Raw genomic sequence first — 22,710 nt, 5'->3', positions numbered from 1 at the left:
TTTACTAAGTCAATCATTGCTAGAAAATGCTTCTCTTTTAATTGATACAAGTTTTTCAATGGCTTTAGGTAATGATAAGTTTGTGAACAATTTAAGATGAAAAATTTCAAAACTTTTTTAGAAAACTTATATCAGTAGAGTAGAATGAACACTAGTTCTCTTCAAATTTATTGTCACTGGTCTCATAGCCATTCTGAGACTGAGTAGGGATAGATTTGTCATTCCTGAGGTTCTATTTACAGATGTTTAATGTGTTTGGTTTAAGCCCAGATTGAATTCAATTTTGTCATCAGAAAGGTCTTTTCTTGCGGACTTTTTTTTTTTTTAATTAAAAAAGTGCTTTAGAATTTTGAAGACAGAGGACCTAAAATATTACTAAACTATCAAAATATTTTGTTATTCCTGAATTCTAAAATTTTCAGAACAAGAAAATAAATATTTTAGTAAAATATAAAATAATTTTTCAGCATTCTCTTTTTTTCATTCTCCCACATTTGTATGCAGCTTTCTCTTTCTTACTGTTATTCATATAGAAAAAAATATTATAATGCATATTCATGGGGACATTATCAATAAAAATATTATTTAAAATTTAATTAGTAGTAATGGATAATACAAAGTATGTTATTATATATATATATATATATATATATATATATATATATATATATATATATATATATATAATACTAAATTTTATTTACTATTGTACCAGTGAATTTTTGAAAATAAATCTACAAGATGAATCAAAATTATTATTACACCAATCTTACAAATAAAAGAATCACTAAATATTTTGCCCAAGGTCACAGAGATATAGGTAAAGTTTCTATAAAGTTATTATTATTTTTTTAATTTACAACAATGTTGGTTGCTTTCTCTTGGTATGTTCTTGACATACTACATTATTTGTCTATTATTACATTTGCTTAAGAAATCAAATCATATGCAATTAGGTGCAATTAGATGGCATTTCAAGGAAAAAACATACAGGATCAGTATTTAAACAATTCTATGTCTAAATCTAATTATGTAATCTACAGTTAGGTGATTGTGTATGTATATGCATATACACATTCTGAATATTAAATGTAAACTTTTTTAAAAAATAGTATAATTATTTAGGTGGGCTCAAGGATACAATTTTGAGTTCTTAAAATGTTTAATAATTCATATCAATTTATTCTTAAACATTTCATATTTCTAGCATTCTAGTGCCGCAGTCCGGCTGCACCAAACTAATGGGGGGGGGGGTGACGAGCAACTTGTGTACATTGATACAGCAGGAGTGGGAGCCGTTTATTGTAAGACAGGAGGGGTATATATACATTCCACACAGCTTATCTTAATTAACGTAAACTAGATACAAGAGTCAACCAATAAGGAATCTCCACACTTAATGGCTCTCTGGCATTACTTCACAAACCACTCCCTCTGGCAAAATGCCAGGCGCCAACTTGACTTGTTTACAGACCCTAACATTCTAGTATTTAAATTTTTTAATTTGTTCTTTCTAGGTATACATGACAGTAAAATATATTTTGACATATTATACATACATGGAGTATAACTTCCCATTTTTTTGGTTTACAATGTGGAGTTATAGTGGTTGTATATTCATATAAGAACATAGGAAAATTATGTCCAAATTATTCTGTGGTCTTTCCTATTCCCATCTCTCCCTTCCCTTCATTCTCATTTATCTAATCCAATGAAGTTCTAGTATTTTTAAGCTCCAATTATTACCTGTCATATACAAATGATCTTTATAAATAGTTGAATGTTGAGCTCTTACACAATTTTTTTGTTATCTGAAGACTTATTGCTTTAAATATAAAATGTATTTTAAAAGTAAATTTGTAAAAATTTATTTCATCTTTTTAAAAAAATTTTCACATTGCTGAAAGTTTTTATGATATTTATAAATTGTTCATTCATTTAATATATTTGGTTATATCATATTTTCTCAGTAAATTAAAACATTATTTATATTTTTTAAGTACATGCACTAAAACCTCGATGCACAGAAGAAATGTAAGTGATAAATAATTTCTTTATTATGTCTTAATTTTAAGGGATACAGATTAGTCAAATGCTGTTACATCAACCATATATGGACAATGCCACTCTGAATTTACCACAAGTTTTCCAAAGCCATTAAATATTAATGAAATTTGTGAGAATGCTCTGAGATGACAATTCTCAAAAAGAACTGCTTAGATAACTTATAACTTATATTGACAGAGTACTACAAAGTATAGCTATCTTCACATTTATTGTTAATGGCCTCATTAAGTGTTCTTTTTTAAAGCATAAAATTCACATCTCAGCATAGTGTCTTCAAGGGGGGTTATTTCATCTCTAGTCTGCATTATTTGGTACCCTTCAAAGTTTAAAGTGCTTTTTCTCACAATAGAGGGTCTCAGTTCTGGCTAGACTTTCCATATTTACTAACCATTATCCAGTGGACATGACTCTAGTCTTTATTATTTTTCTCAATATACAATTTATTTATTTTTGCTTCTATACTTTTCAAATGAAAAGCTACCTTATAAAATTTAATACGCAACTTGAAGCTGCTCTCACTGAATATATTGGAAAGTGTCTGCAGAAATACCCTATGCTCTTTATATCCTCCTATTTCCCTAAAGATATCATCCAACACCTGCCCTGCACTCCTCAGGGAGGTATCCTCACCAACCCAACAGAAATCCCCTGTATAGAGCATCATGCTATTGCTCTCAAATCAATTTTTATTGTAATGTTTAACAATAAATTTCCTAACTAAATATCCTATTAGAGGGAGATTTATAGTACTCATTCAACTTAAACCTCCATTTCTCTATTTTTTCAGCAAAAAATTTAAGACTCTAACACTGATGGACCATGAGATTGAACTGTGACTAATCATACTATCAATTTAAGGGTTTTATTTTTTCTACTGATTTTTATCCCAATCACACAGTGAGAATCAAATGTTGTAGACTCACTTCCTAATAAATCATATTTACATTTAATTGACATTAAAAATTTTAAAAGGGGGATTCCACTTCTTGGGTCCCCTTCTTCCTCCGGGAGAAGTCTTTTGTGCTGTCCCTTAATAAACTTCTAATTTCTACTCTGAAAAAAAAATTCAAAAGGAATTGAAAAATATCTCATATATTCTGTGCTCTGTTCCTTTTCTCTGAATTTTCTCTTTGAGATGTTGAGTAAAACTTGAGTGACTATGCCCCATGCCTTACTGCCACACTAAAAATAAATTCAAGTATCTTCATGCTTGCTCAAAACTCAGGAGTCCCTCAAATCTGTACTTATTGAGAAATATTTGTGATCTGAAGAATGTAGGTGACAATGGTCACATTAATTTCTACTAGGTACTTGTCACTTTTTGATAAAAGACAGATTGCCCTTGAATGTCCCACTTCCCACTTTATCCTTCTTGGAGACAATTGGGCAACATTTAATCCTTTCATTTTTGATTTTTCTAGTTGATCTGGTGGCCTAGGTTTCAAACCCTGCTTAGAATTTAGTGAACATTGAACATCTGGCAGCAACTGTGTTGTTTGGCAAATAAAACCTAATGAAAATAATACTAGTTTATGAGAAATGGCTACTTTGATCAATTACTATGACTTTCATTAAATATGATTCCTTAATAAAGTCTATATTAATGCTCCAACATTGTCATTAGAAAGTTTTATTATCATTTGTTTGTATTGTATATTTACTTATTTAAACTGTATATGGTGTATTCTTTTAGAAAGTCATCTTACATGTATAATACTAAACAATTAATTACTTACTCACAATTATTTTAGGTCAGTATAAACTATACCTTCTAGTGGGACACAGTGGCTCATGCCTGTAATCCCAGCAGCTCAGGTGACTGAGACAGGATCATTGCAAATTCAAAGTCAGCCTCAGCAAAAGCAAGGCGCTGATCAACTTGGTGAGACCTTGTCTCTAAATAAAATACAAAATAGGGCTGAGGATGTGGCTAAGTGGTTGAGTGCCCCTGAATTCAATATCTGGTACCAACCCCAAATATATATATACCTTCTTTCTTGTGCATCAAATAAACAAGATATAGGTGGATATTTAGCCCTCTTAAGACAGAATGTGTGTTCTATTGAGGTGATGTTCTTTCGATGTCAGTTAAAATAAGGCAGATTTCAAAATAATTTACAAGAAAAAATGGGAAATATTTGGGAGGTAGAGGGTAGCTGGCAAAATTTAACTGTTACCAGGGCTGATGAGATTACCAAGTTTTGCCAACTGATTGTGAAATAACTATATATTCTATAAAAATAATTGGTAATGAAAAATGAAGTGACTTAATTTAATAATTTTTCATGCCATCTTGAAGCAAATAATTATAAGTTTAAAAAGTAATTTGTTGAGTGAACTTCACCATGCAAGAAAAGTCTTGAGTGCCGTCATAACTCAATATTCACATATGTACTAGAATTCTAAAAGAACTTAATCACTGCACTTTGTTTGTCCATGGGAAAGTGACATTCAAAATTTTTTTATAGAATTTGAAACTGGAATTCCAGTATCAAAATTAAACATGGAACTTCTTCATTCATTTTAGCATCTGCTAAAATTTTTAACTTTGATTTGAATATTATTGTTTACCCCATTAATATTCACTTTGATGAGATGTTCAAAAAATAGTATGTCTTATTTATTTTCTTTATCTTAAACCTTAAATTTTTGACAAAGGTTTTAAATTATGTCTACTATTTTCATAGTTCTGGAATATTTTCCACAGATAAGTATTCCTTTTTTTACATTTTTTTCTGATCCAGTACATATTTCATGTAATGTAAGTATTCTATTTGGTGGTAAAAATGATCAGTTTAATTTTTTCTCCTTTAATGAGAAAAAGAAAAAAATTGGGGAGTTCAAACTTTATGTACTCAGTTTAAATATTAGAAAGTATGCCAAGTTAATATGTATTAAAAATGAGCTGACGCCTGGCATGCGTGCAGCTCTGGGTTTGATGCACCTCATACAAATAAAGATGTTGTGTCTGCCAAAAACTAAAAAATAAATATTAAATCTCTCTCTCTCTCTCTCTCTCTCTCTCTCTCTCTCTCTCTCTCTCTACCTATTAAAAAAATGAGCTGAATCTTTGTCTCCAATATGCCTTATTTAAATTCATCGAGGTAGAATTTTGTATTAGTGTACAGCTTATCATTTCAGTTCATTGTAAGATGAATTCATAGTCATTGTAATGGTTACTTTCTGTATACATAACCTTCAAATTCATAAATAACTATCCATCTATCTATTATCTATTTATTATCAATTTATTAATTATATATATATATATATAGATAGATATATATAAATATATATATATATGTATATATCTTTTTATTGTGTTTTAGATTCTATTTTATTGGTATTGATTACTTTGGTGACAATTATGAAGACTTTTACCCTCACATAGAAGGTATAATTTGATATCCATCATATTAAAATATTTCCACACAGTAATTTTAATATAGCACACTCTATTATTTATAATACCCATTTAAAAATCAAAAGCAGGTCTACTGAAGTGAAAATGAAGTTATTACATATAATCATAATCCTTGACAGCAAATTGCCTTTGCATTTTGCTCTATAATGTTCCAAATTTGATTTACTTTGTGCAGTCTACATTTTTCAAACCTGATAATCTTCCTTTACTAGTTCACTGTCAATGCAAATTACATATATTTTATCAGGCATCTTCCATCTGAAAGTTCCTGAATCTTCTCCTGTTGGCTCAGCTATTGGAAAAATAAGAGCTCTGGATCCTGATTTTGGACAAAATGCAGAAATTGAGTACACTATTGTTCCCGGAGATGGAGGGAATTTGTTTGACATCGTCACAGATGAGGATACACAAGAAGGAGTTATCAAACTAAAAAAGGTACATAAACAAAGGTTTTGACAGTTTACTATGTAAAAATAATTAAAGAAAATGAAAGAGTATAAGCAATTTTAATTTTACTTTAATTAGTAATATTTTAAATAAAAAAGTAATTATTATGAAATATTCACTCCCACAGATAGTGTTATTCTATGATTTAACAAATATGGATTTATATTGAAAATTGAAGCATAATAATTTGATTCTGTACTTTTTTAACACTCTTATCAGAGTTTAATTTCTAATTAATTTTATAGCAATATATGTACAAAAATGATCAATTTAAAAATAAAAAAAACAATCAATAACTTTTATCTTACCAAATTTGATCTTGACATTTCATGACTTTTTGGAGAACACAGAGTATAAATATCTAAGTTAGCACATTATTGGTGAGAGTTGATATCACAGTGGAGAAACACTATTGTTGGTAAGTTTTATTCAGTGCAGAAGTGGAAGAAATAAGAAAGGATAATAATGGACTTGAGAATTCTGTAAGAAAAAAGCCTACAGAGACTTTTACTTTTATCAGTTAGGAAGTAAGACTAGAAATATCCCCAGTGACGAGATCATTGAAATAATACAAGAAAGAGATTTAGATGCTAATAGTAGTGAAGATTGAGAGAATTGTGATTCTGGCCAAACTTTAGAGCAAGAGAAAGAAAGGGAGAGTGGAAAGAGCAGTGGAGGAGGACAGCAAAGTTGTTCAGACCCTTGAAAGAAATTGTTACTTGCCCAATATGTAGTTTTGTCTTTTATTGGGTAGTGGCACATGAAGGAGTGTGTAAATGTGAGAAAGAAACCTGATTCCATTGGAGGCATGTAGATTGCTTCCATTATAATGAAGAAAACAATGAATTTTGAGTAGTGAAGTATAGCAAAAAAGTGAATCTTATTAAATTTAGGTCTTCTTTCCCCCTCTCCTTGTACAATGTATACTCTCTTAACCCCAAACTGCAGTACATGTCATTTCTGTTACTATTTATGAACATTTCAACCCAGAAGAAATATTTTTGAAATCAGTGCTATTAATCAGTCTTTTCTTCTCATATTTGTTAGGAGCTCTGAATTTTAATAAGAAACACTATGAATTATAATGAAAATCATCATAAAAGTAAATCTAAGCTTCATATAGATAGTCATTTTGTTTTTATTCCCACAAATGTACATAAATTGTACTTAGTCCAGAAGTTAGTTAACACACATGATACCATCTAAAATTATGCATTAATGCTGAATTTGAGAATTACACAAAGAAAAAAGGTGTATGATTCTTGTGTATTTCTCTATTGTTATTTAGTATTTCTCTTTTCTACTCAGTAACATATCAGTGAATATTCTTATTAATTTTATGTAAAAGTATAATATTTAAATATTTTTCAAAATCAATCCAAATGAAACAACTGTAACAAATATTAATAAGCTAATAATACTAAAAATGGTAGAAAATATTTTACTATTTATGATAATAAATAGTATCTTAAAATTTAAAATTTAACCATTAAATTAATTAGATTTACAAAGTTAATCTGAGTGACAGAATTAATACTAAATTATGCATATCTACATTTAAATATTCTTTCATCTTGCTATTATAAAAGTATTTTATATTCATCAATGTAGTTTTATATATTTTATATTTACTTTTATAGACACCTATTTTTCATCCATGCCTGTAAGTAACTGATGATTAGATGTCAATCAGAAAAATCTTTATTTTTAAATATATTTGGAAAGAAATAGTGTTATATTTCTTTATTATTTTATGAAGTCAAAAATATAATATTTAAAGGAAGTGTTGCAGTTATAAATTATAAAAAACTTAACTATTATTAATCAGTAAAAATGCATTTTCAGTCCAAGGAAAGATTAATAGTGAGTAGGTGCTACATCATTTTTTGTTTGAATTTTTGAGAATTTAAAAAAAAATTATTGGATTGACTTTGAGATTTATAAAACTATGGAAATGCCTTATTAAAATTGAATTACATAATGCAGATAATCAATCTGAAAAATGTATCTCTAAAAAAGACAAAACAGTGTTTCCTCCTGAGGTAAATTAATCATTCATCTTACTGGCATAAAACTCCTTGTCCAAATAAATCTGTGATTATACCTTTCCCTTCATCATTCAAGGGATATTTATGGTGTAGCCACCATGTCCCAGATCCATTTTGGACTCAAAGATAGACATTCCCTGTTCTCCAGCTCCATCCATTCAATTGGGAAAATCGGAAAATTGACACATGAAATATCTCTATCAGCAATGATAGATTCAAGCTGATAGGCATAATTCAAGGTAAAAAGATTACAGGAATGTGAAAGGCAGTCTTATAGTAAAGGTCAAGAAGACTTTGGGGCTATGGTGAAATATAAGCATATTTCTGAAGAAAGACAGATGAACAACAACTGTGTACATTACATGTGTTCAGAAAAACTAAGCAACAATTGCAAAATCTCTCTCTGAGGAGGGACTGATGGACAAAGAGACTGGAAAGGTCAGTGAATAAAAGGAATGTTGATTGGAGAAAAGGTATTCAATGTCCCATGATGGAGGTCTTGTAGGTCAGGTCAAGGACTCTGAGCTTGGTAATAATGAGGGGAGTTATATGTAAATCACCTCTGTTCTAATAGAGTCAGTTTACTCTGTATGCTTTGAGGAAAATCAGACTTAAGCAAGTAAGACTTACTTAAGTAAGGCTGAGAAAAGCCCAGTGAAAAGATCACTGAAATTAATCCAAGAAACAGATTGAGATGCTCATAGAAGTAAAGACTGCGAGAATTGGTGATTCTGGCTAAATTTAAAGAAACAGTCAAAACATATTGTTATAACTATTTTTATCATGTAGAACATTACACCAAACAATTCAGTACTTACAAAGCCTGACAGAATACTTGGAGTCACTTTCAATGTTTTAACTTGCTGTGATCTCTAAATAAGGATCCACCAGGGGCAATCTCTACCTAGTAACCTATTCTGTTGAAAAAAATGCAATCTATAGACTACATCTATTAAATCTAAGAAGTAAGTTTTGCAACACAATTTTTGAAATATCTAACATCTATCTACGTGTTGGATTGCATGAAATGTGCTTATGTACATACATACACACACACACACACACATATATATATATATATATATATATATATATATATATATATATATTATATATATCAAACATGGTGGTATGATTTTATGAAAAAGGAATAATGGAAAAAATATTCAGCTGAATAAAGTGCATGGAAAACTCAAAATAAATTAAAATGGCAGCTGTATTTAAAATACAGAATCCTTTTGGTTAAAGCTCATGTAATAAGACTATTCAAGCATTACATGCAGTAGGTTCTCAGAAAACTTTATCTTGCACTTATTATTGGTCTTTGAAGAATGAAATGAGCAAAAATAAATATGAATGTAAACATCAACAGTAGTATTTTAATTTTCCATATGATCTTAAAATTATTTTTTGACAGTTCCTACATAAATCATATTTTTATGTATACTAAATACTTTTAGGAAATCCATAAATATATATCCTACATATGAATACATAGCTGTATTTTAAAGATGAGTTATTTTAAATTTTTGGCTGACAAACTTTTAAGCAGCAGTAGAGGAATGAAATAATATATTCTTCAATTTAACAGAGCTTCTCTTTTTTTAACCCACTTAAAATACATTCAAATGCTCAATGTTCTGAAGCACATATTTTCAATGTTGTTTTATCTTCAAAATCTTTTATTTAGTTTTATTTTACTGTATACTTCTCTCCTTTTCCTCTGTAGGGTGAGGATATATAAAAATGAAACTCAGGTTTATATAAGCTGAGGAGAATGAAGAAAGCTGTCATTTCACTGTATTACGTTGAATTCAGAGTAAAATTAGGAAAATTTGTAAATCTCTCCAAAGCACACAATACTGGTAAAAACCCAAACCAACTCTTACTCTACTCTTGCATGTTACACTGAACAAAGTATACACAAATTAAAATTCTCTTATGTGTTTTTGAATAATATAGCAATACCAACACTAGAAAAACTAGAATAATGCTTCTGAAAGTTTCAATCACATCTTAAAATCTAGGAGCTGGGATATATTTGCAATTAGAAAATCAGCTGTTTTAAATTCAAAAAAATTCTTATATTTAAAAGACAAATAAACTATATCTTAGTAATTACTCCCTATGAGAAAAATAAAAATAAAATATATACTTATTGAATATAAAAATGAAGAGGAATTCACATTAGTTAAAAAACTCTAAATGGATAAATATATTGAGAAACACTTTGGTTTGCTTGTTGCTGAATGAAAACTTAGGTAATTAAAACAGTAGAGTGAATACTTCAGTAATACAAAGAACAGTTTAATATCCTGCAGAATTTCAGAAAGAGTCCTGTACCATCTCTATAAAAATGTCTGTTAAGAACTACAAAGTAGTGGTGGCATCTGTTTAAAATGAAGAATGATGAAGTAGTGGCCTATTTACTATAAAATAAGTAAAACATTTTTTGAAATTAAAAAGTTTAACCAGTTTGATGTTATCTTAGCATATTTTTATTTTGAATTTACATAACTAAAGATCACATTAAATGTAAAGTAGAAGGATTTTTAAATAGGAGATGAAATATTTGACTTTTCAACAGAACGATTTTATAAATAGGCTGTGGCCTCAATTGGTTCCATTGGGCATCTATATTTTATATTTACTCATGAATCAGTAAAACTCATTAATTTTATCATTTTATATGACTGAGAATTATTTCCACACTATATGACTTGGTAACAGCACCATCATGTGGTAAATTTTAGAATATCTCTTAGGAATAAAATGAAAATAAATTGTAGACTAATTTATATGCTCAAAAAAATTAATAAAATTTAAAATTCTATTTTTAATAACTCTGACATTCCTAATTTCAGAGACAGGGGTACTCCTTATGTTGTTTCTACAAATATTATGTTCCTGTTTTTTTTCCAAATATTTGTCTTTCTCTTGTTTTTTTTTTTTTAATTTCTAAACCTTGTTTATATTCTTTAAATACCTTGCCCAACTTTTCTTAATAGATTCAACTCTAAATTAACCCCGAATTAACAAAACCAAGGCCAATTTTTCTACTGCTTTGCAGATTTTTCTATTTGAATATTTCTTAATGCTTTTTTCAACCTCAAAATGTATAAAGCCATATTCCTTCTTTTTCTCCAATAAACATGTGACCTGTCTTATTTTTGTCCTTTCTAGTTTTTTTTAACAAAAAGTCCAGAATGCTTCTTAGGTTTCTACCATTCCCTTAGACCTTTGTTTTCCAAAAACAGGGCAAGAGCTTAGCCAGTGATTTCTTCTGAGCAGAAATTAATGTTGTGGCTTATATCCTTCTTTAATACTCCCATCCAACACTGCTAAGTATTTGCCAGCTTCACCCCTTATCTTCCTTCAGGAACTCTTTCATCCTGTGAATGAAGGGTGGGAACTACATCTGATTATCTTACTTAGACTTTTATCTGGTCCCCATTGCTGGAAAAGTCAAAAGCAGGCTGCATATTTTCTTTTACCAGCCTCTGTACACACTGTCACACACATGTACAAGCTCCTTTTCACCCACACCAAATTCACTGCAGGTGTCTACCTGAGTTGTTGAGCTGTTCCACATTCTCATGGAAGTCTCTTGCTCACAGGAATTTCAATACTTTCCTGTTACTTAGTATTATCTCCCTTGCTTATCATCAACGGTTTTTTTGAGCCCTCCTTCCCAAACTGGTTGTCTCTTACTTTATTTTACAAAATTTCAGCATTTCTGCAACAGCACTTGTTGTACTTATGACACTCATTTATGACATATCTGTTTTTTCTTATTTGAAGTTCTTTATCGTGTTTATGTTTTGTCCTGTTTGTTAAAGAAAATCTCTAAAATATATAGGGTATTAATGTTTTGTTGGATAAGACAAAAAACATTTCATGTTCACTTACGTACTATATAAAGTTCAAAATATTTTGCAAAGTATATAAGAAAAGCAGTGTTTTATTGATTTCATTAATGGGAAATTTGAAGTGCATGGAAGAAGGATACATTTTTCAAAATCACATGGCTTATTTTCAACTATGGTGTATTTTGAAAAGCATATACTTTCATTGCAATGAATAATGATATGTGACAAAAAAAAATAACTGGCCTCTCCAGATAGGAATGATTTATACTGTACATGTATGTGACTCATATATTTCACTTAAGCATTTATAATACTTGATGAAACCTTTTGTCATTTTATGAAAATTATTATTGACAATGTGTAGCAAGAAGCCCTGACATTATTGCCTTTGTTTTGATTTATTTTGTCTTTGTTACTAGATTTGTTCCAGAAATTATTGTCACTAAAAAACAGACATTGAACTAATGTCCATGGTCTTTCAGGTACTTGCTAAATGACCGTCAAAATATTTTCAGTATTACAAAAGACTGGAATGCAATAACTTTGCAAAGAAAAACTAAATCCATTTTAAATAAGTAGTTCTGTTGTAATATTTTTAGAGATAAGTTGGATGTAGTGTTTATTTTATTCTTTAAATAAAATGGCAATTTTTTATTTATAGTTATATAATTTTTAACTGTATAAGAAATACTGTGAACACTGTCAAAAGTAAAGCCTATATTTAAAATATCCACATTTTATTTTGTTGCATGCTTCTTCACTATAGGGACTTTCTCATGTGGTACAAGAACATCAATTATTCATCAAATCTTTGATTATTTTTAGTGAAATATTGAATTTAATTCCTTCTTCAATGGAGATTTTATATATATATAAGCTTTCCCATCTCTTCTCTCAGAGAGGAATTGACTTTATTGATCATAAAATTAACTCATGGAAAACTTGACTTTCTTTCAAAATAATATGTGTTCTGAACATCTTATCTTTATTGTTCAGCTGGTATATAAACTTGCTTTGGAAGAGTGTTTTTCTAATGTATTTTCATCATGGTTCAGTCTGATTTAAATCTGTTTTCTAACTCCTTATCTTGAAAGGGACTAGTACATTTTGTAAAACATTACACTCCTCGCTCATTTGTGTCCCTTCACAGTTTTCTATTCTCTTGACTGTGAAGACCTACAAAGTGATTGAGTACAGCCTTAATGCCAAGGATACATTGTTTTTTGTTCATTTTTGGAGTGTTCCCTTCACTTTGTTGGTAAAACTGATAGATGCTCATCATGAAAACTGCTGCAATAACATTATAGATGGGAAGACGGCTAAGCCACATCCCTGGTCCTTCACTGTCGGCTTTTCAGGCTGAATTGAAGGTGTGGGTTGAGGTTGAAATCTGATACAAGGTTGGAACTCTTTACCAAGCTAACTGGTTGCCTGCAGAATTAACTTTGCTGAGGTTTTATGATTGTTTTGTTAATTCCTGGCTGAGATCAAGTCTCAATCCTCATAGGTATCCTTTAGGCACTTGCCACACTGGCTCCTGTGCTCACATGTTCACTTGCTCAAGACCAGCCAGAGCTGCTGGGGATATAGCTCAGTTGGTAGAGTGCTTGCCTTGCATGTACATGGCCGTGGGTTCAATCCCCAGCACCACCGAGAAAAAAAAAAGTCCAGCCAGAATCATTTGCACCATTTGCTAGGTCAGACATCACCAGAATGTGTCTTCAGTCAATGTCAAATGATTAAGGGCCTTAGTTCTATATTCATATTATTTTTTCCACAGAACTGAACAAGTTGACAAGAGTAATATGCCATTTAATTCACAAGTCCCTCACACTAAGGAGCAGAATTATTACATAAAATGGTTGGGGGCAATGGGGACAAAAATAGGGAGTATCTCAGAATTCTGTCTGCCACAGCTGTTTTTTCCCAGTTCTCATGTATCTGTAATTATAGGTACCTGTTTCCACTCAACATTATCTGGAAACAACAGGAGGCCTAAAAGAGCCCAGGGGGTTATTCTGATATTTAATATTAAAAATAGCTTATCCTCCTTTTAAGTGAAACAAAAATTATTTGTCATTGAACATTTTATGTATATTTAATTATCTGGACTTCAGCAAAGAGTAAATAAAGCAATGTAACAAAAAGAAGTAAAAGGTGAAAATTTGACCCTTCTCTCACTTTGTATTCCAGAGAGAAACTAAATATGCCATTCTCCAATTCACCATAGTCACGGTCTTATGTAGCACAATTTCCTATATTGTGAATTGTTTTCCAAAAGTTCTGATCTTACTAATCTTTTGTTACAGAAAAATCCAAAGAAGTTGCTCAGTTAAACTCTCTTTAGTCAGTCTTTTTCTTATTCTTCTAGAAAGGCTCACTGAATTAAATATGCCCAGAGCAATGTCATAAAATTCTCAAAGTACTGTGTAAAAAATAAATATTTCAAATTTATTTAATCCCATCAAAAATAGAACCAATTTTCTAGCAATTACCAAAAAAAATCTTTTCTGTTCTATAATTATATCAAATGTTAGAATTTTTGTCGATTACAAAATCTCCCTCCAAATATGGCTTTGGTCTGTCAGATGGGTGAGTACAGGCAAGTAGAGATGATTGGTGATTCTTTGCTCTTTCAGAGTTACACCATTTTGTGAATTTGCCTAAGGGTCAGAGTCGTGAAGAAGTCCACATAGAATATAATTGTGGCATTTCTCTTACAATTTTCTCCTGTTCTTTGATCTTCGTAGGAAATAACGTTTTGGTTGCAAAAAAAAAAAAATCTAAATGTACAAAAAGCTTCTTTCATCTCACTCTCTATTTCCCTCACTGCCAAATTCTTACCTGTTGTGATAGGCCAGGACTTCTTTAAAAACATACATCATGTCTTATCTCCTAAAAATAAAAGTAAAATTAAAAAAGCGAAAAATGTTTCAGAAGTCTCTTTCTGACTCTGGCTTGAAATCGGTTTACCAGTAAAGAGTCAAGTTCATCCAGACAGATGTAATGTATTATTAAGAGGGAAAATAAAACTATATATACAATATATAAGCTATATATACAAATATACACATTAGTACAGATAGTCAGAGGCATTTCAACATCTAGAGGAAAATTAGAGATGGGAAACAGTTGGTAAGAATGCCTACATTTTAGGATAGCCGTGGATTTGGTGCCCAAAAGAGAATAAGTCTGAGCTGGGGCAACTCAGTTTGCTTTGAAATCAAGGACTCCAAAGTTGTTAAAATTAGATTGCTCTAAGATAGATGTTAGGGTTCACTGTCAGGAAAATACATTGTTTAACATTTATGGAGCACTTATTTTTTTACATGCAAGAAGAACTTTGTATTTTCTTTAATTTGAATTAGCCAGTGAACTCTTTCAATTTACTTTTTTTTTCTCTTTTTTTCAGACAACTACTATGGTGTTTTAAATGAAATTTATTGCTTCTTCAAACTTCTCCATTAGACAACATGCCTTTATTCTATAATTTATTGAATGCTGAGAGAAAAAAAAAATCTTATTTACCTTTGTACCTTTCTGTTTTTCCAAGGGGATACCTCTTGCCTTGCCAGAATCTTTTATATTTTAACTAATTCAGTGGTGAAAGTTTTAATTTGTTATTTGTTTCTTCCTTTTTCCAAACGAAAGTTATTGTTGTAAAGAATTTAAATTATTACTAATTCACTACTCAGAAACTTACATAATAATCCTAACTTATATTCACCATTATAGTCCTTAATATTTAAAATATGTGTCCTGTCTTGTTTTGGTCTTATTTATTCGAAACTGTTCATTCTCACTATTTGTACTGATTTCTTCTTTTTGTTTTAAATAACATTTTGACATATTTTTCTGTAAATTAGCTGTATTTTCTTGAGTCTGATTCCTTTCTCAAAGCATGAGAGTCAAGCTTTAGATGGGTCAAAATATCATCATGGGATTATCCTCTATCTATGCTTTCTTAGATATTTCATTCCTAATCATGGGACCAGTGGCCATATTATCAATTTTATTTCTATTTGTTTTAAGAGAAATAAACATTTCTAACAGGAAAGTAATAAAAACTGAAAGAAATCAATGTTATATGTTAACAGGTATGACTAAATTATCAGAAAGTCAAATCAATTATTTGCATAGAACAAAGATAAAAATAGGAATAAGAATATAATGAACTTGATAAAATGAAGGGAATAATTAAAGGGGAATAAATGTATGGTCTCATGCGTTAAAAATATTGTGTGGAGACTTACTTGATGCATATACAAGACTTATAACTGATTTTACCATAGCAGATTTCATTGAATTGTGAGAGTTTTTAAATACATAAGTGATTTTTTTCTCTTTTTCTCAGAAGAAATACATAAAATAATACTCATGTCTTTAAAAGTGAAAATAAACCTCCTTTAGTTTCCTCTGGTGTGCTAGATAAAGGAACAGATGCTGACAAGGCAATTAGCAAATCATTGTGGTCACACTATAGGGAACTGCTTTAGCAAACAGAAACTTAAGGGTCCCCGTATTCACTGTTAATGTTAAATTTGTGTTGTCTTAGTTTTTCCTTGGAGATTAGAAGTCTGAGTCATTACACTTAAGCTTATCACTTAACAAAGCAACATAGTAGCACCATATTTCTGGAATATAGCATTTTCAGTTACTTTCATAATAAAACTAACATTTACAGTGAGGGTGAATGTAAATAGTAGCAAGTTAAAATTGAGCATTACTGAAAATCTGGAAAATGACTTGTATGTTTGTTCCAATGCCTTCTTTAATTTGTTCATATATGTTGGAAGCCTGAATTCTTGGTGATACTTACTGACAATGCATGGGAGAACCAGTATTTATATGGAGTTCTGAGAACACAAAAGACCAACACTCTTCATAATTACCATTGTGTGTGATTTTGAATCTTGATACAAATGTTTTCTAATAAAACGACTTATTAATTCATAATTATTTAAAAGAAAATGATACTAATGTCACAATAGGAAAAATGAACTTAAAAATGTGCTGTTATGCCAAATTTACAAATGGAATCTAGAAATTTTCAATTATACAATTCCATTTTTGTTCCATTTCTTTATCACTGCTTGCTTCCACTAGATGTCAGTATTGGATAAGATGTGAGAAGTGCTTTCCTTAAACTATTAACTGATTTCAAACTGCTTTTATAAAATGTGTAACCCCTATCTAGTATGTATGCTCATAAGTACATTATGTAAATTTAATATGTGCAAAAGATTATGTTTATGAGTTACCCAGAAAGTTTGACCTTGTGCTTTACTTACACACTAATTATAAAAGTGAGACATTTCAAAACCAGTATAATTAATACCAACTTGCATTGCTCTGAAATGATGCTCATGGTTTATGCCACATTCTATAAAAAATGTAACACTTCAATTTGGATTTGTCCTCACTACAGCCTTTATATTTTGAAACAAAGAAGGCATATACTTTTAAAGTAGAGGCCTCCAACCTTCACCTTGACCACCGGTTTCACTCTGCTGGCCCTTTCAAAGACACTGCTACAGTGAAGATCAGTGTTCTGGATGTAGATGAGCCTCCTGTATTTAGCAAGCCACTTTACACCATGGAAGTTTATGAAGACACCCCTGTCAGGACCATAATTGGCGCTGTAACTGCACAAGACCTGGATGTGGGCAGTAGTGCTGTTAGGTAAGAATAAGAAATATTTTCTTTTTATGTGTCTTGAAAACAAAACAAAAACTAACAATTAACAATTTTCTGACCAAAAGTGCATCATGATTTACATATAGAATACGATGCTATAAATTATATATAAGAATAGAGGAAGTGCTGTAGGATTTGGACCAAACATCTGTATCAGTCCTCCTTGCAACATTTACCACAGATAAGCTATTGGATATGTCACACAAACTAACAAATCTCAATTTTTAATCTATGAAAGATTTAATAAATGAAGTTCAAAGAATGATTTTCCAAATTAGTTAATTTAAGACACTTTCACAGTGCCTAGAATGTAGCAGCCATGTTATAATTATTTTAAAATTTCTGTCCCCAAAGTTAGTGTTTAAAAATGGATGGTTTTGTCATTTGCTATTTGAAAGCAATTTTTTTTCTTATTGTAATGACTTTTCATTCTGAATGTGAGATTGAGACAATGAAAACACATTTAGTCAGTCCAAGAGTAAGATGAATTAAGGAATTGCCCAGAACTCAGACTTTGCATGGAGCTCTTTTCTATGGATACCTCCTCACTAATCTCTCTCTCTCTCTCCCTCCCTTCCTCTTTCCCTCCCTCCCATAAAGCTATAACTTACAATAGCACTGTGGAGGGATAATAAAATCCCCTTTTCCTTACATTGATCCTGCAATAGGATTGAGACTTCCTTCCATATTCTGTTGTTTGCTAACTGACCCGAACCCAGACTTTGCACAGAGCTCTTTCCTATCAATACCTCCTCACTAATCAATCAATCTCTCTCTCTCTCTCTCTCTCTCTCTCTCTCTCTCCTTCTCTTCCTCTCTTCCTCTTTCCCTCCCTCCCATAAAGCTATAACTTACAATAGCACTGTGGATGGATGATAAAATTTCCTTTCCTTACATTGATCCTGCAATAGGATTGAGACTTTCTCCCATATTCTATTGTTTGCTAACCGACCTTACACATCTTCAACTCTTGAGAACCAATAAAGAACAGCAATAAAAGCTATTCTGGACCAAATTAAGAAAACATTATGTAGTCTTTTAAAACAAAAATACTCTATTGATATAGAGAGGAATAAACATATCTCTTAAGATTTTATGACATGTGGTAAGTAAATACCAAAAATTTGTGTCATGTATTCAGTGGTAGAAAGCACATCACTGTAGATAGCACAATCTGAAGAAGTGGTTTGAAAGCATGTATTTTTTTATTGTATTCATCTGAATCTATCCCATGGGGTGCTCAGTCAGTCTAGGCTGTAGTCTTAGATTACCACAGACTGGGTGAATTAAACAATAAACATTTATTTCCCAGATTTCTGGAGGCCGTAACTTTCAAAATCCAGGTGCCAGCAAGTCTGGTATCTGGTGAATATTTAGAAGATGGTGGTCATCTTCTTCAGTGGTCATGAGGCAGAAAGAGACAGAAAGTTCTCTGTGGTCCACTGTTTAGGAGCATGTGGGCCCCACTCACACAGCTTAATCACCACCATCTCTTAATACCATCATATTGGAGATTCAGATTTTGTATCATGACTTAAGGGGGTGAGATGTTCACAAGCACTATGTCCTTAACATTCCATTCTGACCTATCAAGATTCTTGTCCTCACCTTCAAAATGTGTTCATTCCTTCCCCAGAGCTCCCAAAGTCTCAAATTATTCCAACATAATCATTTGAGTCTAAAGTACAAAGTCTAGCTAAATAATATCTAAACCAAATATGGTTGAGATTCAAGGTAAGATTCATGCTGAGGCAAAAATTCCCTCCAGCTATGAACCAATGAAACCAAACAAGTTATGTATTCCCAAAATACAATTCTGTGACCTAGGTCAGACATCACCATTCAAAAAGGGAAAAGCAGGCAATGCAAAAGTGATGACAAGTCCTATGTGAATGTGTACTGCAGCAGGCCAGACTCCCTTCAGCCCTAAGATTTAAGAATAAACCTTCTCTCGGTCAGTCCTCTGCCCTCCTGGACCACTGGGGCAGAGCTCCAGGCTTTTGCACTCATCAGGGTGCTAACATCACCCCTACTCCTGAGCAGGACTCTACACATGCTGTTGCTCTCTATGTTGGCCCTACCCATGTAGGAAGGTGGCCTCCCAGCCCTCTATTTGGCATCCTCACCCTTTGGCTCTACAGGCATTGATCTTGCACTGTGAAATCACTGGGAAGGCAGCCATGACCCTAGCCCTAGGGAGGTTAGATTATGTTGGAGTCCTTCTTTTGAACTAAGGAAAGCACATGTTCTCAGTTGAAGGTACTGTAGGGCTTTGGAAGTCTGCCAGCCTTCTTTTGTTTTTCTCACTGGTTTCTTCAGTTTTTTTTGGCAGAGCTGCTGCTGCTGTGATGACATCTTTACTCCTGGCTTTTGTTGTTATGGTGGTTAGAGTCTGTTGCTCACACCCACAGGAATCCCTTTATCAAATTAGTAGTCTGCCAACCCCTACTGTGCTCTTCTAAACACACTTTCTCATGTTTTACAGTATGGATGAGCTATTTCCACATTTTAAGATTATGATTTCCACTGGCTTAACCATTCCATCTTTAGTTAATCTCCCTCCACGTTTTGCTGTAAGTAATTAGAATGAACCAAGTTTCTTCTCCAACATTTTGTGTAGAAAACTCAGCTAAATAGTAAGTTTCACACCTTGAAAGTTATATGTTCCACAAAATGCTAGACTGTGAACACACTTTCCCAAGTTCTTTGATCTTTGATAATAAATATTGCCTTTCCTCCAGTTCCTAGTAGGTTCTTTATTTCTCTCTGAACTTCAACAGAATGGTTTTACCATCTACCTTCTACAACACTTGTTGGTGATTTCATACCTGTTCTCTAAGTAGACAGAAACTTTCTTTATACTTCTTTTCTTCTTTCTGTGCCTTATGCAGGTTGACTCTGAATGCCCATAATTTATAGAAATGCAAAGGTCCCTAATACCATTTATAAGGGTTTCACCTCTGAACCTAAATACTCCACAAAATGCTGACCTGTAATACCATTACATTGCAGGTTACAACATCAATATATATACAAGGGGAGCATGGCCACTCAGATCACAACAGATTCTTTATTTTCTATAGCACATCTGTGATAAGGACAGAACTCTAAAAGAAGCACATCTGTCTCACAAAAAGGGAGAAAAATTATAGTAATGAGCATACCTTACTTTTCAGGTCAAGTACTGGCCAGTTTACTCATGGGGCTCAGGCTGTTTTTCTGCATGTCAACATTGCAACATGTTTCAGTTCCAGTTAATCTAAAGAGAATGAGTAGAAAATGCCTTGCAAACAAAATTATAGTTTTTTTAATAAATGTGTAAAGCTATTAAAGAAATACTGAAGATTGTAACAAAAAATAATGAAAACATTGAAAAAAACACTGATTAAAACTCTATACAATTTAATAAAAGAGAATTGGGGTAACAGTCCAATTGCATATGTCGAAATCACATTCAATTTTTTAATTGTTGAATTACATGATGATACAAAAAACATTAACAAAAGTTGTCCTTCTAATGCAGCACTTCAAAACCCTTTCACACAGAAAAATTTAAAGATTACATAAGTAGAACACATCCTTAGGTAAAGGGACAGTTTCAAACCCAGGAAAATTGTCAAATTAATGATCCTGGTATGAGAAGGAAAAGAAAGATACATTTCAGAGAAATTATCCTGCACAAGTGGGCTTTCAAGTTTCATTGTTTATGTCATAGGAGTCAGGGCAATGCCACTTTATTTTAAAGTCACACCCTAGTCTTTCTTCTAATGAGTAGTGCCTGCTTCCAAGATGAAGATGGATCTAATTGATTCTGTGAGAGTTGTCGAAAGACAGAATTGTTTTGAAAACATGAAACTGGTCCATGTTCATGGAGTAAACAACAAACTTGAATCATGCCAGTTGTGGAAATATCCTGTTGAGTCATCTTCGTTTGGTGTAAAAACATGTTTGCTCACTTAACAATGATAGTGAAAATATGTTCTGAAAACTAAATATCAAATATATAATTATTTGACACATTAGGGTACAATCTATTTGTTTTTTTTTCTTTGTTTAATATCTTTTAACAGTGTTACTATGCAAGGTAAAATTTAGTAGTGTTAATCTTTTATTCTGGATATTTTATTACTGCTATTATTCTTATCATTACACTGAGCACAGTAAAGCCAGAAGTAATATCATCACCAAGGACTAAACCAGCTTCAAAGAAAGATTGGCTTTGATTTTCTGCCTGGCAAACTTACCACACAGTTCCCTAGTAGTCTTAGTTTAATTTGTAAATATTTTCCCCTTTGTTCTTCCAGCCTTTGCCTTTTAATGCTCTCTTCTTCTGCCCCTAGTATTGTCTACCCTTTGTGGTAGAACATGTTACAATAAAGGTCATAAAAATAATTTCTAGTGAGGCAAGTCTGACTGCAACATGTGTACCTATTACTAGCTACTTTTTCAATACACCAGAAATTTAATCAGATGGGCAAAAATACACATTTATCCACAAAGCACATGTGGGAAGAGACACAAAAGTGAAGCCAAGCTTCCCATATGGCATGCTAAGGCAACAGATAAAATTTATTTTAATTATTGATAAAATTGGATGGGGAGATACTACATGTTCAAAAAATGTCCATTCTATTTTTTTATCTTCCTTAGCAGGAATTTTGTGATGATTAAAATAAGTGGTGGTATAAAATATTTCTAGATTAATCTGCCACATTCTATGAGCTGCATATGTGATTTGTTACTTTTCCTTCAGCATATAAAGTTCAGAAGGCCAGATACTGCTCTTCACTGGATTTTTATCTATCTATCTATCTATCTATCTATCTATCTATCTATCTATCTATTTATTTATATTTGGAGTCAGGGTTCTATTATGTTGCCCAAGCTTGACCTAAATTCACAATTCTTCTGTATCAGTCTTAATAGTAGCTGAGATATGATCACAATCCACCAATCCCCTCTCTTCTGCATTGGTCTTGATGAATCCCACATACCTCAAACATTAATGTTATAATTTGTTCTAGAAACTTCACTCCATGAAGCAGTGGTTCAGAGGTAGGGATTTTTGACAGTGATTAGGGCTAGAAGATAATTGGTGGATTAATATATTTAATGGAATAATAACTTGAGTGGATTATTGGGTGGTAACTGTAGGCAG

At 31.7% G+C, this 22,710-nt stretch overlaps 1 pseudogene; it reads left to right on the top strand.

Annotated features, from left to right (window-relative positions):
- Positions 1-22,710, top strand: part of LOC143641369 (cadherin-12-like) — an 89,703-nt pseudogene that overhangs the window by 26,156 nt on the left and 40,837 nt on the right.

Source organism: Callospermophilus lateralis, unplaced genomic scaffold (genome assembly GCF_048772815.1).
Source record: "Callospermophilus lateralis isolate mCalLat2 unplaced genomic scaffold, mCalLat2.hap1 Scaffold_997, whole genome shotgun sequence".
In the NCBI taxonomy this organism is placed as follows: Eukaryota; Metazoa; Chordata; class Mammalia; order Rodentia; family Sciuridae; genus Callospermophilus; species Callospermophilus lateralis.
This window is presented reverse-complemented; position numbering and strand designations above follow the sequence as displayed.